The sequence below is a fragment of the Nyctibius grandis genome, chromosome 2 (assembly GCF_013368605.1).
Source record: "Nyctibius grandis isolate bNycGra1 chromosome 2, bNycGra1.pri, whole genome shotgun sequence".
Taxonomy (NCBI): Eukaryota; Metazoa; Chordata; class Aves; order Nyctibiiformes; family Nyctibiidae; genus Nyctibius; species Nyctibius grandis.
This window is the reverse complement of record NC_090659.1, coordinates 37,369,890-37,387,818: the sequence shown is the minus strand read 5'-3', so window position 1 is coordinate 37,387,818 and position 17,929 is coordinate 37,369,890. Positions and strand designations below refer to the sequence as shown.

The 17,929-nt window shown below is 46.2% G+C and overlaps 1 non-coding gene across 1 annotated transcript; it reads right to left on the bottom strand.

Annotated features, from left to right (window-relative positions):
- Positions 1–8,162: 8,162 nt before the first annotated feature.
- On the bottom strand, positions 8,163–8,235 carry TRNAV-UAC (transfer RNA valine (anticodon UAC)). The gene has a single exon. It is a non-coding gene; the product is annotated as a tRNA-Val (tRNA).
- Positions 8,236–17,929: the final 9,694 nt, after the last annotated feature.

Below are 17,929 nucleotides of genomic sequence, written 5' to 3'. Positions count from 1 at the left end.
GTTTATGGTCAACTCCACCCTTCAAATAGGTCTTGATTTTGTGTAAGAAATGTAACAGCTCAGGGATCATGTTCAGAAATAGCACAGCTGTTATCAAAGAATATTTCATCCAAAGGGACACCTCAAGACTGGTTCACATGAAGAGTAGAAAAGCCTTAAAATTAAAGTCTCTGTATAAATACTATGCAGTTCAGACCCTCTGTGTCTAATGGTGTTGATGGTCTTTCATTTTAATAACTGTAAAAAGCAAAACTGTTCTGCCACTGCAGACAACATTGCTAAATGAATCACGTAGTTAATTCCTAGCAAGCATACAAATACTTTTAGGTACAGAAGACAGAAAACTTCTTCAAGCCAGTACACAATATAGCACCAGAAAGGGCTACATTTCCCTTTATAAAATACAAAAATAAAATTTTAAAAAGGATAAAAATTAGCCTGGCATTGATTATGGAACAAAACTATAGCTGGTACAATAGCCCAAAGTAGGACAGTTTGGTGACATCCACGCTGCTGAGTAAAACAGGGGCAGGAACTGCCTGGGCAGGTTCACTCTTTTGGCCACGCATCTTCTCCAGGTCCAGCTTGTGTCCCATTGGCCTTAAGACATTTTGTTACGCTTTCATGGCCTCAAATGTCTTGGAGCGTTTTCTTCCCCCAGATGGTGGGAAATAACACAAAGGCCAGCCTGCACCACTGGGATGCTTTTAGTCCATGAAGTTGAGAGTACAGCTTGTGTTTCCCAGGGCACGATGTGAAGACACGGGGGTACGTAATGGTGCAAAGCCCCTGGGATGGCAGCAGAGGGCATGAAGCTGAGTGGTGGCTGTTCAACACCCTGCCTGGGGATTCTCCTGGCATGTGTCCTTCCCCAGCTAGGTTAGCTGGCCAGAACCACAATTTTACGATGAGTTTGCTAAGAATTAAACAGCATGGATGACCTGAGGCCAGTGCTCCAGTCTGTACCTTGGCCTTGCTTTGTTAACAGATACAGATATAGCTCAGCACCATTTGAGGAGCCCATACCAGCATCTTATGCAGACTTAACACTTTCTGCCTGTATCTTTCTCCTTATGAGAAATGAATTTGCTTCTGAGCATGGCAGAACTGTGCATCCATGAGCTCTCAAAACACACACATGGGCACGGAGTCCTCCCTGGCACTTGGTCGACTGGCAGCATGCGCGAGCACATGCCCTCAGAGGGGAAGCAGGAGGCAAAAGCACTCGTATGCAAGAGAGAAGCGCAATTCCACATAGCGATTTCGTGTTTCTCCCACAGCCAGAGTGCCAGACAGCTAAATCAGAGCGGCGCACACAGACTCATGAGTCTGGGAGCTGAACGTACACGTGTGCAATGTCTCAGTGCAAATGTGTGACTGGCGCGCTTTGGTTTTAGCACAATTAGGAAACATACACATTTACACATGCACGTGTGAACCACAGGCATCTCTCAGAAGCAGGATACTGACATGCCGAGAGAGCAAGACTGCCAACGCTTTCAGAGCTTGAGTCAAACCATCAGGAGCTGGATCCCCTTGAAATGCATGGAGCTACGATTGTCTACACACGCTGAAGATCTGCCTCTTGAAATAAAATATTCTTTCCACGAGTCTGAAGTGTGAGCTTAAGTCCTTTTCTGAAAAGGAGCTTTTTTCCTAAATGTAAGAAAACATGATGCAGATAGTTACCCAGTGCTTGCCACAAGGATCAGGCCCACTCCCTGTAATGCATGCACCTGGGGGAAGCTGTCAGCTGTCGCTGTTGTTGGCAGGGTGGCCACCATGGGATCACCGCCCCTATTAGATGGGAAGTACCTACACTGAAGGCTTGCATTAGGAGAAGTCTGGTTATAGCTAATTCAGCTTTGAGCCTGTATCCTTGAAAGAGCCCGGCTGTGGAAGGCAGTTTAGCTGAGAAGCAGGATACATCACTTTGGCTTCACCTCCCATGGGCTGTGCACATGCTGCTAACCAAGCTAAGCAAAGGAAAGCCTGCGTACGTCTGCACTTTCAGGCTGCAGGATACACAGGCCTTTAGTGTTGTTACAGTGCTTAATGTTATGACCTTATCCTGCTAGGTCTCACTATGTGATATATGGGTGCTTTCTACCCGGAAGAGTTTTTACAACCTAGCCCAGGTATCCCTGCATTGCACTGCAATCTCTCTAACTTCAGCTTGCCCGTACCCCAGAGTGTTTCTTTAGTAAGAGGAAGCACTGGCAAAGGTTAATAGTTTTCTTAAGATGATGATGATTAAGGTAAGTTTCTTAATAAGATCCCAATTAAAGTAAGTTAAGCCAATTTTTCTCTTTCATCTTTAAGATAGGCAAATCACACACTCCTGCTGTGATCCTGCATAGAGACTCAAGAGCAAACGCATCTCAGTGGAGCTAAGGGACCCTCCTCCTCCTTCTGCAGAGACATCTTGGCCTTAGCACTCATTAGGCCTCCCACGCACAGACAGACACCATGGCAGCATCCATGCCCAGAGGTTACCCTTTTCTGTGCAAAATAAAACAACACGTTATAATTCAAAAGTTAAGCTGCTCCAAGGCATGCTGATGTGGCTCTTTTTCCTGATGTCCTGGTTTCACTGGGATTTGGTTTCAGTTTGTGGCCAGCCATAGTGATCAAGGCCCTTAGCAGTTAAATCCAGGGCAGTTGACCCTGGCTGGCCCACAGGTGTATTCTATATCATTGACATCAAGTTCACTATTGTCACAGTTTAAAGCTGGGCCAGCTATTAACCCGGTGGCAGACGCTCTCTGTTAACCCTCTCCCCCCCCACCCTAAGGGAAAGGGAAAAGGGAGAGAGACTTACTGGTTGGAAAGTTAAAACAGTTTTAATAAACTATAGTAATGAAAAAGAGTATAATAGGAATAATCAAATATATACAAATATATACAAAACCAAGATTGAGAGCTTGGAAATCCTCCTCAGGCAGAGTTGCTCCCCCAGCACGGGCAGAGGGGAAAATGCAGTAGCTCCCCCTGTCATCACACTTGCAGACTTTTAACTGGAAAATTGGCAAAGCTGGTACCAATCAGTGGGAGACAGGAGGGCCCCTCCCTCCTGGGCCCCACCTCCAGGAGGCGGTGGGTTAGTGATAAATAGGAAAGTGAGAATGACGTGTATGGGATGGAATACTTCGTTGGTCAATCTTGGGTCACCTGCCCTGTCTGCTCCTCCCTGCAGGTGCGACCCCCCCTTCGGTTCTTCACTCATAAGCAGTGAGGAATTTAGCAGTGACCTTGGTTCCTCTAAGACTAATTGGCCTGGTTTGGGCCAAACCAGGACATTCCACCCCTTATTCCATACCATTCACGTCATACTCAGATCACCACTACCTTTTCATTTTCAAATATATATACACATATCACTAGTTTATGATTCATCTTTATGCAAAAAGTTCATCAAGTTCATTTAGTTCAGGATTGTGGGTTTCCATCTGGCTAGCAGTCTCTCAGGGCAGGAGAGATGGTATGAGTTTTGTCACGGTTCATGCCCACGGGTTGCAGGTTCAAAATGTCAGTCTCGAGGAGGTTACTGGACGCCACTTGCAGCTAGCTCCGGTCTCATCAACACTGTCTTAACCTGAAAGACACTTATGCAGCAACAACATACAGTTCAGAATTAAGTAGTCTCACCCAGAATCAGATCACCTTCAGGGACACATCGGACTTCACCATCTTGCAACATCACCCACCAAGTACACCCAGGTCCCTGAGCAAAAGCAATCCCACGAATGGGTTTACCTTTGCCCGTTGCAGGAAGAACCCAGACAGTTTTTCCCAATAGATTCCTTTCATGCACCACAGGGACTTTATCTCCTTCTACTGTATGTAGAAGGTCTGACTGAGCAGGGCCAGCTCGATTGATAGATCCCCTGGTGTTAACTAACCAGGTAGCTTGTGCCAGATGCTTATCCCAGTTTTTAAAGGTTCCACCCCCCATTGCTCTCAGGGTAGTTTTTAACAGCCCATTATACCGTTCAATTTTCCCAGAGGCTGGTGCATGATAGGGGATGTGATATACCCATTTGATGCCATGCTCTTTGGCCCAGTTGTCTATGAGACTGTTTTTGAAATGAGTCCCATTGTCCGACTCAATTCTCTCTGGCGTGCCGTGTCGCCACAAGATTTGCTTTTCAAGGCCCAGAATAGTGTTCCGGGAAGTGGCATGGGGCGCAGAGTATGTTTCCAACCATCCGGTGGTCGCCTCCACCATGGTAAGCACATAGCGTTTACCCTGGTGGGTTTGAGGGAGTGTGATATAGTCAATTTGCCAGGCCTCCCCATATTTATATTTCAACCACCGTCCCCCATACCACAAAGGTTTTAACCGTTTGGCTTGCTTAATTGCGGCGCATGTTTCACAATCATGGATAACCTGTGCAATAGAGTCCATGGTTAAGTCCACCCCTCGGTCACGAGCCCATCTGTATGTTGCATCTCTCCCTTGATGACTTGAAGTGTCATGAGCCCACCGAGCTAAAAATAGTTCACCTTTATGTTCCCAGTCCAAATCTATTTGGAACACTTTAGCAGCTTGATCCGCTTGTTGGTTGTTTCGATGTTCCTCAGTTGCCCGACTTTTAGGTACGTGAGCATCTACATGATGCTCTTCACGACTAGTTTCTCTAGCCGAGCAGCAATATCTTGCCACAATTCAGCAGCCCAAATAGGTTTACCTTTGCGCTGCCAGTTGCTTCGCTTCCACTGCTTTAACCACCCCCACAAGGCATTTGCTACCATCCATGAGTCAGTATAAAGATACAGCCTTGGCCACTTTTCTCGTTCAGCAATGTCTAAAGCCAGCTGGATGGCTTTTACCTCTGCGAATTGACTTGATTCACCTTGTCCTTCTGTGGCTTCTGTGACTCGTCGTATGGGACTCCATACAGCAGCTTTCCACTTCCGATGCTTTCCTACAAGATGGCAGGATCCATCGGTGAACAGGGCATACTGCTTCTCATCCTCTGGTAGTTCATTATATGGTGGGGCTTCTTCAGCACGTGTCACGTCCTTTTCTGGTGGCATTCCGAAGTCTTTGCCTTCTGGCCAGTCCATGATCACTTCTAAGATTCCTGGGCGATTAGGGTTTCCTATTCGCGCCCTCTGCGTAATTAATGCAATCCATTTACTCCATGTAGCATCAGTTGCATGATGGGTAGTGGGAACCTTACTCTTGAACATCCAGCCTAGTACTGGTAATCGAGGTGCCAGGAGAAGTTGTGCTTCAGTACCAATTACCTCTGAAGCAGCTCTAACTCCTTCATATGCTGCCAGTATCTCTTTTTCAGTTGGGGTGTAATTGGCCTCAGAGCCCTTGTATCCTCGACTCCAAAATCCTAGGGGTCGACCTCGAGTCTCCCCCGGCACTTTCTGCCAGAGGCTCCAGGTAGGACCATTGTCCCCAGCTGCAGTGTAGAGCACATTTTTAACATCTTGTCCCATACGGACTGGTCCAAGGGCTACTGCATGCACAATCTCTTGTTTAATCTGTTCAAAAGCCTGTCGTTGTTCAGGGCCCCACTGAAAATCATTCTTCTTTCTGGTCACTTGATAAAGAGGGCGTACAATCTGGCTGTAATCTGCAATATGCATTCTCCAGAAACCCACAACGCCTAAGAAGGCTTGTGTTTCCTTTTTGTTAGTTGGTGGGGACATAGCTGTTATTTTGTTGATCACCTCTATCGGGATCTGGCGATGCCCATCTTGCCATTTAATCCCTAAAAACTGGATCTCCCGGGCAGGTCCCTTGACCTTGCCTCTTTTTATGGCAAAACCAGCTTTCAGAAGAATTTGGATAATTTTCTCCCCTTTGTCAAAAACTTCTGCTGCTGTATCACCCCATACAATGATGTCATCAATGTATTACAAATGTTCTGGAGCTCCACCCTTTTCTAGTGCAGTCTGGATCAGTCCATGGCAAATAGTAGGACTGTGTTTCCACCCCTGGGGCAGTCGATTCCAGGTATACTGGATACCTCTCCAGGTAAAAGCAAACTGTGGCCTGCACTTTGGTGCCAAAGGAATAGAGAAAAATGCATTAGCTATGTCTATGGTGGCGTACCACTTGGCTGCCTTTGACTCCAGTTCGTATTGAAGTTCTAGCATGTCTGGCACAGCAGCACTCAGCGGTGGCGTAACTTCATTTAGGCCACGATAGTCCACAGTTAATCTCCATTCTCTATCAGACTTTCGCACTGGCCATATAGGACTATTAAAGGGTGAGCGAGTCTTGCCAATCACTCCTTGATTTTCTAATTGTCTAATCAGTTTACGAATGGGGATCAGGGAGTCTCGATTGGTGCGATATTGTCATCGGTGCACCGTGGTAGTAGCAATTGGCACCTGTTGTTCTTCAACCTTCAGCAACCCCACAACAGAAGGATCTTCTGAGAGGCCAGGCAAGGTAAACAGCTGTTTAATGTCCTCAGTCTCTACAGCTGCTATACCAAAGGCCCATCTATACCCTTTTGGGTCCTTAAAATACCCTCTCTTGAGGTAGTCTATGCCAAGGATGCACGGAGCATCTGGGCCAGTCACAATGGGGTGCTTTTTCCATTCATTTTTAGTTAGGCTCACTTCGGCCTCCAATAAAGATAACACTTGAGATCCTCCTGTTACTCCTGACCCCCCCTTTGGCTCTTCACTCATAAGCAGTGAGGAATTTAGCAGTGACCTTGGTTCCTCTAAGACTAATTGGCCTGGTTTGGGCCAAACCAGGACAACTATAAAAGAGAGGGTTTGGTAGAAAAGAGGTGGGGTTGGTTTTGCTCTCCTTGCCTCTACTTCTTTTCCAATGATTGTGGTTCCTGAAGCAACTTGCTGGTGCTCTGTAGATAAGTATAGTTTTGTCTCTTTTGTGTTGTCATTTATATTGGTTTCTTTATTTCATTAAATCTGTTTAACTTTAACCTACAAGTCTCTCTCCTTTTCCCAATTCCCTTCCTTGTTTGGGGAGGGGACATTAGGTGATAGAAAAACTATTCATTGTTTAGTGCTGGGTGCAGGCTAGACAAGGACACCTGATTAATAAAAAAGTTACACACAGTACAGGGGAAAACAAGGATGGAGTTAACTGTGCTTGCTAGCTGGGCGCTGTGAAAAGTGCTGGCCTTTCCCCAGCGCTCAAACACAGAGGTGAAAGCAACAGTGCTCCAGTCTGCCTCAGTGAGACATATCCTTGGCAATGGCAGCCTTCGCCACCACCACAGGGGTGCTCGCTTGCCCTTGGCCCCACCTGGGGGGAGGCACAGGCTGTGGCTTCTCCCCACTGCCACCATGGCTGCCTCTGGTCTCTGCGGTCTCCTTGGTTACCCAGCCGAGGGACTGCAGTAAGGCGGGGATCCCTTGCCCTCACTGGCAGGGAAAGGCTCCTCTGGGCAGTTGGGCAAAGGTGACCTGTGGCAGGGAGAGGCCTTGTCTACGCCTTCCTCAGCAGCCAGCCTGGGCCTAAGCTGCACCACTGAGAAGGGGCCCAGGGGAAGATGCAAAATGGCCCCTGACGGCCTGTAGATTAGGCAGGCTTACAAGGAGGGGTGACACTCTTTTATTAGGCTTCCAGCCTCCTGTTCCCCTGCCTGGGCGATGCACAGCTCAGCAAGGCCCCGGCCGCAGAGAGTCCCACAGGCTCTGCACTGCCCTGGGCCTCCCCTCCGCACCAGGGGCACACATGGGGGTATCAGCCACCACAAAATGGCTCCCAGGGAGTACAGTACGGTGAGCGACCAGATTAAACCCTGTACATCCTGCCCCGCAGAGCCATGTGGGCAAAGAAAGCGCCAGCTGCTTCAGTGCCTCAGGGTGCTGGCTTGAGCCAGCCCTCGCTGGGCCCCTCTGCATTTTGGTTGATGTTGTTGAAGGAAATGGAGATTTTTAGGGGAAAAAGGCAAGCGCTGCAGCAACATTGTCTAAATTATGTTAATGCTCTTAAAAAAAATGTGTTATTGCACTGGGCCTGCAGAAAGAATCTTGCCAGGTTTTCCTGCTTCCCTTGCCACATATTGCTCCTCCTCTGCCGCAGGCAGGACCCGCTCTTTCTTTACATACTTACTTATGAGGTTGCCCGTCTTGGGGAGAAAAAAGCAAACCGAGACTGATTGCTTTAAAGGCAATCACTAGATACTAAGGGTGAACAGAAAAAAACACCACGCTGGTTCCACTGGGGCTCGAACCCAGGACCTTCTGCGTGTAAAGCAGACGTGATAACCACTACACTATGGAACCGCCATGCATGCGCCGTACCGCCATATTGCCCCTATTGACGAGACGCTGGCGCGCCTCCTTCCCTCCCTGAGAGCGGACCGTTCCCCCGCCCCGCCGCACTTCCTCGTGTAGCCCGTACAGGCCACACGTGTGCCTGCACGGCGGGATGGGGGCGGCAGGGCGGGCGGTGGGTGGGCTGGGGTGCTCGGAGCGGCGCGGCGGAGGCGGCAGGGCGGGCGGGACGGCGGCCGAGCGCCGAGCGGCGCTGTGGCCGGCTCCCGGTGCGGTGCCGCGCTGCCAGCAGGGGGCTCCCCGCGCTCGCGCTCACGGCCTCACGCCCAGGGCCCAGTCAGCGCACTGCGCAGCGCGGCCTGCGGGGGGGGGGCTGCGTGACGCTCCTTTGCAACGGGATTTTTTGCAAAAACAAAATGTTTCGTTACATGTGGAAGTGTTCGTAGGTGCGTCTTTGGTAAAGGGCCGCCGATGGAGCTGCTCGTACTGTCTGCTCACTCCCTACTCCCAGCCGGCTGTACCCGGGATTACGTCGGCTGCGGGTTCGCGGTGCCGCAGGAGGTGGCTCGGTGGGAGGGTGCGGAGCGGCGCCGCTGCCCCTGCGCGCTTCTGTGCCCCTCTGCATCAGGTATTCTTTCGTCCAGCGACTTCTTTGCCACCTGTTACACCACACAATAATTGCCTTATTTCATCTGCTACGTTTCGCCTGGGGTTCTGCACTATTTGCGTTACCTCAGTCCTCAAATCCCCACATCCCAAAGGGGGTGGCTTGTAGAAGTACAAATTAAAGCACCTGTACGGTGTTCACAGGACTGTGGTTAAAAGTTACAAAAAGAAACTATTATTCGGAATATAAAAGATAAGTCTGATAATTTGGTCTATCTCGATAATAATGGTCTATCTTGATTTCAGTAAAGCGTTTGACACGGTCTTCCACAGCATCCTCGCAGCTAAACTGAGGAAGTGTGGTCTGGATGATCGGGTAGTGAGGTGGATTGTGAACTGGCTGAAGGAAAGAAGCCAGAGAGTGGTGGTCAATGGGACAGAGTCCAGTTGGAGGCCTGTGTCTAGCGGAGTCCCTCAAGGGTCGGTACTGGGACCAGTACTATTCAATATATTCATTAATGACTTGGATGAGGGAATAGAGTGCACTGTCAGCAAGTTCGCTGATGACACAAAACTGGGAGGAGTGGCTGACACAACGAAAGGCTGCGCAGCCATTCAGAGAGACCTGGACAGGCTGGAGAGTTGGGCGGGGAGTAATTTAATGAAATATAACAAGGGCAAGTGTAGAGTCCTGCATCTGGGCAAGAACAACCCCATGTACCATTACAAGTTGGGGGCAGACCTGTTGGAGACCAGCGTAGGGGAAAGGGACCTGGGGGTCCTAGCGGACAGCAGGATGACCATGAGCCAGCAGTGTGCCCTTGTGGCCAAGAAGGCCAATGGCATCCTGGGGTGTATTAGAAGGGGTGTGGTTAGCAGGTCAAGAGAGGTTCTCCTCCCCCTCTACTCTGCCCTGGTGAGGCCGCATCTGGAATATTGTGTCCAGTTCTGTGCCCCTCAGTTCAAGAAGGACAGGGAACTGCTAGAGAGAGTCCAGCGCAGAGCCACGAAGATGATTAAAGGAGTGGAACATCTCCCTTATGAGGAGAGGCTGAGAGAGCTGGGTCTCTTTAGCTTGGAGAAGAGGAGACTGAGGGGTGACCTCATTAATGTTTATAAATATGTAAAGGGCAAGTGTCATGAGGATGGAGCCAGGCTCTTCTCAGTGACATCCCTTGACAGGACAAGGGGCAATGGGTGCAAGCTGGAACACAGGAGGTTCCACATAAATATGAGGAAAAACTTCTTTACGGTGAGGGTGACTGAACACTGGAACAGGCTGCCCAGAGAGGTTGTGGAGTCTCCTTCTCTGGAGACATTCAAAACCCGCCTGGACGCGTTCCTGTGTGATATGGTCTAGGCAATCCTGCCCCGGCAGGGGGATTGGACTAGATGATCTTTCGAGGTCCCTTCCAATCCCTAACATTCTGTGATTCTGTGATTCTGTGATAATTTTCAGAAGCATGTGGTGCCTGTAAGCAAAACAGTGTACCGTTTGTAGCTAAATACCGTAGTTGGCTTGGCTCTTGAATAATATTTTGCTGAAGCAGCAGATGATTTACTGTTACAAGGTAGAAAATTTTGTCTTTTTGTCTTTAGAAGCAATTTCATAAGGATAAGATGAAAATAGAAGAAAATTATTTCCATAGACTTTGTTGACCCTCTACCATGTATGTGATGGCTGCATTTAGTAGTTGGCAGTTCCCAGTCTTTAAAAAAACAATTAAAAATTAAAAAATTTTTACATACTGATCATTAGCATGTGAGTCAAATCTGTGTACCCTCCTGACCTGGAGAGCCAGATTTAACCCAGAGGCACCTTTTGGGCAGAGACAGGTAGGCTGGAGGCTTCAGTATGGAGGTTTTTCACTGTCTGTGCAGCTTGTGGGTCACAAGACCAATAAACTGCAGATCAAGCTGTCATTAGGCAATTCTTGTGCCCATTTCTTTTTCCTCGTGTTGCTTTACTAAGATTTGGCAAAGCCTGAGTGCTGTAGATAGCTATCATCTCTATAGGCTCTAGGCAGAGGCTGAAGCTAACTTGTGAGGGAGGTAGAGTTGTACAAATTATGTCATTAGTCATCGCTTCCCAGAATAATCTGCATTCAACTGATAATTTGAGAAATTTTCAGGTTTTAAAAAATTTGTTTTCATTTTTATAGAAGATATTCTGATGTTTTCATAGTGTTCTGGTCTGGTTTCTTGGCCTTCAGGAGTCTGGAGGCCTTACAGCTGCCCTTCTTTCACATTTCTGACTTTGTGTTCTTTTTTGCCAAGGATGCTAGTTTTGATGTCTTTTATTCATCATTTCACCCAGAATTGTCAGTGAGGGGGAGACTTCTCTTCCTGTTCACCGAAATTAACCTACTCCTTCTGATTTGTGACAACAGATTTCTGTAATCTCACCAACTGAGACAAAGTTTAAAATTGTTCTGGACATTTATTTTTCTCTTTATTTCTTCTATTGCTTTTATTCTTTCTGTTTGTGACTGGATGTCCAGGTCTCTCAGTCAGGGACTTGTCACCTGGGTAGTACTTTAAGCTACTTTGTTGGGTCACATAAAAATACTTCTTTGAGCTTAGTAGGGTAAGAGGAGGGTAACCATGGTCAGGGTTTGGAAGGAGTGCATTCTACATGCACTATGATTATCTTCAGTCTTTCTAAAAAATATCTGTTACATCACTTTGTAGTGGGTGCTTCTGAGAAACAGGCCTGAAGCAGAATTTGAATTGTGTATGTGGAATGCCTGCATGGAGGGTTGCTTGGGTGGTTAATGTTTCCAAAGCATTTGGAAAACAGAATATGTGCTATTACATCAAGAAAGGCTGCTTGTAAAGGGATGTCCCAATTTCTGTGCTAGCAACATAACTGGGTTTTTTCTTGTCATGCTAGACTGCTCAAAAACATACTGTCATACTTTCTGTTGCAGCTGTTGATGCTAAAACCCTTTTCAGCATCTTAAGTGTGCTTGTGATACATGACTTCTGAACAAAAAAGCGTTAGTATGTGTGACCTTGTTGGTGGAACTGGTTATGTTCTCTTTGCCCTATGTAGAAAGGAGAATGGTCTGGTTTGGTACAGCCTATGTCCTTGGACTTGAACGGGAAAGGTTAATTTGGAAAGCACATTTGTGTTTCCTCAAGTTGCACGTTATTGTGATCCCCACAGGTAACTGGAGAGGTGGCTCAGTCCAGCAAGACTGACTCTTTATCAGGTTGCTTGGTCACCTCAGGACGAACTACTTCCATGAATAACAAGAGAAAACATGCAGTGGAGATTTTATGTCCTACAGAACCTAACAGCTAAGGGTTTGATCCCTCTCCCGTTGATCTTGGATGAAACGTTTCTGATGGATTTGTTGACCGTTGGAACAAACCTTATAGCCTCTCATTATGCAGAGATCTTGGTAAATGTCAATATAGATGAATTTATCAGGTACAGTAAATGTTTTATAAAAAATGTGTATCCCCAGAGTGCAGTGGAAAGAGGTTATGATGTATTTTTGCTTGCATGCATTTTGGCAGAACAGCGTGATCATACATAAATGATTAGCTACTGTAACTCTGATCAGGGAAAGTGCATCCTGCCAGAAAAACAAACATCAAAACTCTTCTGGGTCATGCAGAATTATCGTGCCTGGTATGTATTCCATTTACTGTCTCGTCTCACAGGAGAGAAACAGCTTTGAAAGTGGAAGCTTGTGTCTGAGACTCCAGAACCCCAAAGAACTAGCTCAGTGAATCAAACCAGTGCATTCACACAGTGGTTTCTGCTTTGCTGGTTTGGCACTTTAACTATCTTTTGAACATCAATAAATGTATCCGTTCTGTCACAGTAAGGGCAGTTGCCTGTCTGTCTCAAAAGATGATTTGAACACTCTGTCCTTCACAGTGGTGGTTGATGCCTTTAGAACTGTCACCAGACTGATAGCAAAAATTGCCTGAAAATACCATGTCACAGTATTATTAGACCTTTGGGGCACAGCCAGGAGGGTGAAGATCTTGCTTTGTTTGTCTCTGTTCTCAGAAATCTTTTGCTCCTTATCCAGTCCTGGTGGGACTCCGTCACGTGGAGAGGCTGCAGAGCAAGGGGCATGGTAATCCTCATCTTGTGCCCATCACTGTGGAGCTTTCTCCCACCACAGCATGCTTTATAACCTCTGGTCCTTTTTGAACCCACAGGCCCTGGCGCTGACCCCACAGAAATGGCTGCTCTGCTCTGTTCCATCACTTCACACAGCAGCAAGAAACCCCTCCCCAGCTTTCGGAAAGGGGTAGAAGGACAGACTGGGGGAAAAGGTGGTGTGATGAGGATGAGTGGTGCTGAGGACTGGGCCTAAGACTGTACTGGTGATATTACAATACCGTACTTCTACTGACACGTCATACTTTTTGGTGCTAGCAGTGGGCAGTAACAAACCACCTTGAGCATGATGGCTCTGCCCTGCCCGGAGCACCTCTGCGGTGACTGGGAGTCCGTGGCCAGCATGGCCAGGAGCTAGATCAGAGGTGTGGGCCCTGCTGCCTGGGTCAGGGTTTGATTTCAAAGCATGCAGCACCACGGCTTCCTGACTGCACAGGGGAGCAACGCTGCAGCATTCTCGGCTTGTTGGATCTCTTTCTGGTAGTCACACAAGGAGCAGAGAAGCTGAAACATGAACCGAGTCCAGAGAATTCCAGACACACGTTTATGGGGAGAATATGTGCATGCACTTGAAGAAATGGAGTGTACAGGCATTAGTGCAGTGCTTCTGAGCACAAGATTTGAGTGCTTCATACCTGTCCCATTATCTGGGTACGAATGAGTGTTTGGGAGAACACCTGTATTACTAACGTGCAGATACAACGTCTCGTGGTAAATTCAGTATTTCTTTACTTAAGGGCTTTCATAACCATGCCAGTCACATCAGATAACCAAATACCTGCACAGCCCTTATGTTTTTTTTCCGGTGTGCTAGATCTGCTAAAATGCAAATCATTGCCTCAACACAGCAGAAAGGCCGTTCCTCTTGAAAGCGATCATGTGACTTCAGATGCGAAGCAGATAACTTCAGCCCAGCCCTTTCTCTGCCTGAGATTCAGGAGGCATGGTGACGAAACAGCTCTTCAACAGCACGGCTGGAGGGCTGCAGCCATGAGCTTTCACATCAGGCTGGATGATGAAAACGGCGTTTTCCCCTGACCGTTTCTGAAGAGCGGCACTTAAGGAATTTCCTCTCTGGAAGCTGTATAAATAGGTGGAGAGCAAGTACATTGCAGCTCCTGAGCTTCAGAGCCCCAGAGAGAATTGGAGCACCTGTTCTGCAGAGCCACACCCCTCATTGGGCAGTTCTGCTTCCAAAAAGGGGCTGCTTTCTCTTAAAAAAAGAATCTTCTAAAGGTACTCCTGTGGAAAAAATCTTGGTATTGCTGAAGCAGAAAGGAAAAAACAGGTAATATCTTTGGGTGGGGATTTTATATATATATATATATACACTGTGTTTCAAGCTATAAAGTTTGACCTGGACTGGTTCAGTTATCTAGAACTTCTGAGTACAGATGAGATCAAATAGCTTTGAGACTACTGTATTTCATGTACTTTTTCTTTTAGGATGATAATTTTGAACCTTGTTCTGATGCTTAACTTAAACTTTATTAAAACCAATATGAATTTCAGCTGAAGCATGAATTTAATTTTTAAACTGGCTCAAATTTCAACATATTCTGGAGCTTTGCTTTTTCATGACTTTCTCCCTTGAAGTAAGGAGAATTAAATGGGATGTCATTAAGACCCTGCTCATTAACTGCAGGACAGTGTGTGATTCAGACTTTGCTTACAACGGTTGTTAACTTTTATGCTGTGGTTGGGTCCAGTTTACTAGAACTAACTTTACTTCAGGATTTTTAGTTTTCTCCTTGTTTCCTAAAGGAATTTCCCCCTAGAGGTATTTAACGATTCTGGAAAGCAATAGGATGGCTTTGCTTATACTTCAAGGTGATCTGCACCCTATTTGTGCCCTTGTCTTTGCTACTCCCCCTCTTTTTTAAAAACATTCTCCCCAAAGTCTTGCTGTGCAAAAAATGAGGCTGCTTGCTTTATTTGTTTATTTTCTGTACAAAAAAAGTACAAATGTTTTGTGAAAATGTATCCTTTATTGATTATAAATAATATAAACTGGCATTCTCCCATCATTTTTCTACAGATTCTCTTTGGATTTGCATGCAGTTCCTGAACTCAACGATTGCTTGAACAATCTCTTTATGTTCACACCTTTGCAGCTCTTGCTTTTATTTCTTTTTGCAGTGCATTTTTGGGCTCAGGAATACGAGTCCACGTTAATGAGCTGGCCTGTCTTCATCCTGTTCTCTTTCAGGCTTTGCTGGCTTTCCGGTATCTTACTACATCCATTCCCTGTTGATTTCTGGCCCAAACACTGAGATCTATCAACACAGCCATTGCTAGAAATTATTCCATCAGTTCTATATTGAGCTTAGCCTTGCTCCTCTGAGCAGGCTGAAGAAATTATCTGTAAACAAAAAGGCTTTCTCATTTCTTTCTTTCACATATGTTTAATCACTGAAAATCGCTTAATAGGAATGTCAGTTTGTGCCATGGATGTAAAATAAGAGAGACCTAAACACATACTGCTTTGCCTGTGTTTGATGTTCTCATATCAGCCCCTCGGCAGGCCAAATTCAGCGTTGGTGTCAAAACTACAGCTCATGTGTGCCATAGCCAGATTCTCTTTCACTCTGTTAGTTGACTGTGGCTGCTTCATCCCACTTTCTGCAGGGTGGGTCTTTTAGCTAATGAAATCTTTAACTCATTTCTAGATTTCTATCCTTGACAATCCCAACTCTGGCAACAAGATGATTTTGAAGAGTTGCCCCTCTACAGGTGCTAACCTGGGTGTTGGGATTTCATGTCAATGTTCTCTTCTTTAGGCTATTTTACTCTTTCCCGCATCATTCCCTTAGCAACGCACAGAAGCAAATCCATCACAAACCCGTGTTATAGCATCTCTCAGTTCTCTGCAGTCCTCGTTTCCAAAGGAAAACAACTCTAAAGGAAGTCTGTGAGTCACAGAAAATTAAAAAATCGATAGCAAGAAGACTTCAAAGGAAAGCCCCTGTCATTGGAAGCATCCACCCATCCATCCATCCATTTAATCTTTATGGAGAAAACTGTCCCCATCTCATCACCTCTCCAACCACTTGTACCTTCTAAGACATTTTATGGGAGGAGATCATAACTACCTGTTTGCAAATATGGTTGAGAAAGGGGTGAGTAGGGCAAGGAGACACGTTGCTGGAGATAGCCATTAAAACAACTTGTACGGGAGGTAGCATAATTGTGGAAATCCCATACCAACAAAAATGAAGGGTGGAACTTTTCATTCTTTGCTTATCAAAGATAAGAAACAAATGGGACAAAGCAAGAATAAGAAGCTAAAGCCTAGTGGCTCTTATTTGTATGGCTTCCATATCCTCCGGCGTGACCTAGCTTACACTTGACTGCCAGTAGCACAGCTCATCTAATTTTAAAAGATAAGGTATGCTTGGAAGGATGACTCTCTGCCCAAAGGACCTGCAGCCTGATTTCATTAAAAGTCGGCTATAAATCTTTACAAGATTTCCATTATTCTTGAGGCAGCCTGGTCTTTACATGACTGAAAAACTGAAGGCATGATTGATTTTGGGCAGCACCTATTACGTCCGGATCAAATGGTGCTGACTCATTATCTCTGTAAATCAGGCTCTCGACAGCTCAGGTTCTGCAACCCAAATTTCTGAGCACTTGCTGCAGTGTAACCTTCAGTGACTCCTATCCAGAAAAAGAGCAGTGTGTGCCACTCCAGCTTAGCTCAGTGCATGTCTATGGCATGGTTGGAATGACATTTTATTTCGCTTCAGTGGATGGGCTGTGTATTCAGTGCCTGTCCCTTGCAAAATTGCCTTTTTGCTGAACTGAGAGAAATGTAGCAATTTCTTGGCAGTATATTTAAAAATTGAACAGATCACTGGCTTGTAAAAATTGAATTACTGCCTGCTTTTTAGTGAACATGACAGATTCTCTTTTAAGGGTAAATCAGTGGTATAGTATCCAGAATGCTAACACAGCATGATGTCCCAAATTCTCATCCAGATACCTTGGATCTCTGAAGCCTTTTTCAATACCTTGGTAAAAGTCCAGCTTTCCATTTCATCAGCCAACATTTGGGGAAATTTTGTAATAGCAAGTGATCCTTCACCAGACATTGCTATACTGCATAGTAAATAGCTCACAGAAATTACTTTAATGTTTTAAATGCTTGTTTTTCAATCTTCTTCATCATGGAAGGCCTTCATGGCCTTTGGCTGGTATTTTTCTACACCTTTGCCCAGGAAGGCAGGGTTTGGCATGGGGCAGGAGTTTATTTGAACCAACATACCTGGGGAGTGGGAGGGGAGGGTTATTTTCCTTTGGAGCAGCTCAGTTAGGAGCAATGAAGAGCCTTTGCCGGAGGGAGGCACTGGCTCTTTCCACAGTGGCTTGTTCCCCTTGTTCATGATTCTTTTGTCAGACCAGAAGGGCAGAAAGTGAATTTGCTGGGCCTGGGTGGAGACCTTGCTTGCTGGAGTCTTCAATAGGTGTGGCTGGTCTCGAGTCTGGACATGCAGGTTGATGGCCAGGATGACTCTGTAGCCACCTTGAGAAGCCATCAGCAAATAGGGTAGTAGTTTGAATGTTCATTGTGTCCACTTTAGGAAGCAGACATTTGAAAATGAAGGGGATGATTATTCTGCTGGATTTGCTCTTTGATGACCTGATTTGGCCTTTTTAAGAGGTTTAATGATAGGATGTATTTGTGCAAGTTTTCCTTCAAGCTTTGAGTGTACATTTCAGGCTTCATTTACTGCTATCACCATAAAATTTCTGTCCCTCTGTCTCTATCTTTCTTATTTCTTTGCTCAAAGAGGTGCTACAAGTCTGTGAATTTAGAGGGAGGTGGAGGGAAGAGTGGGGATGACTGGGAGAAAAGCTGAAGTCATTGAAGGTAGGGTGCGACAGTGATTCAGATCCCCGTTTCTTGGGTCAACCCATTGTTTGTCATGGGTTGGGTGGAGTCCTGAGAGG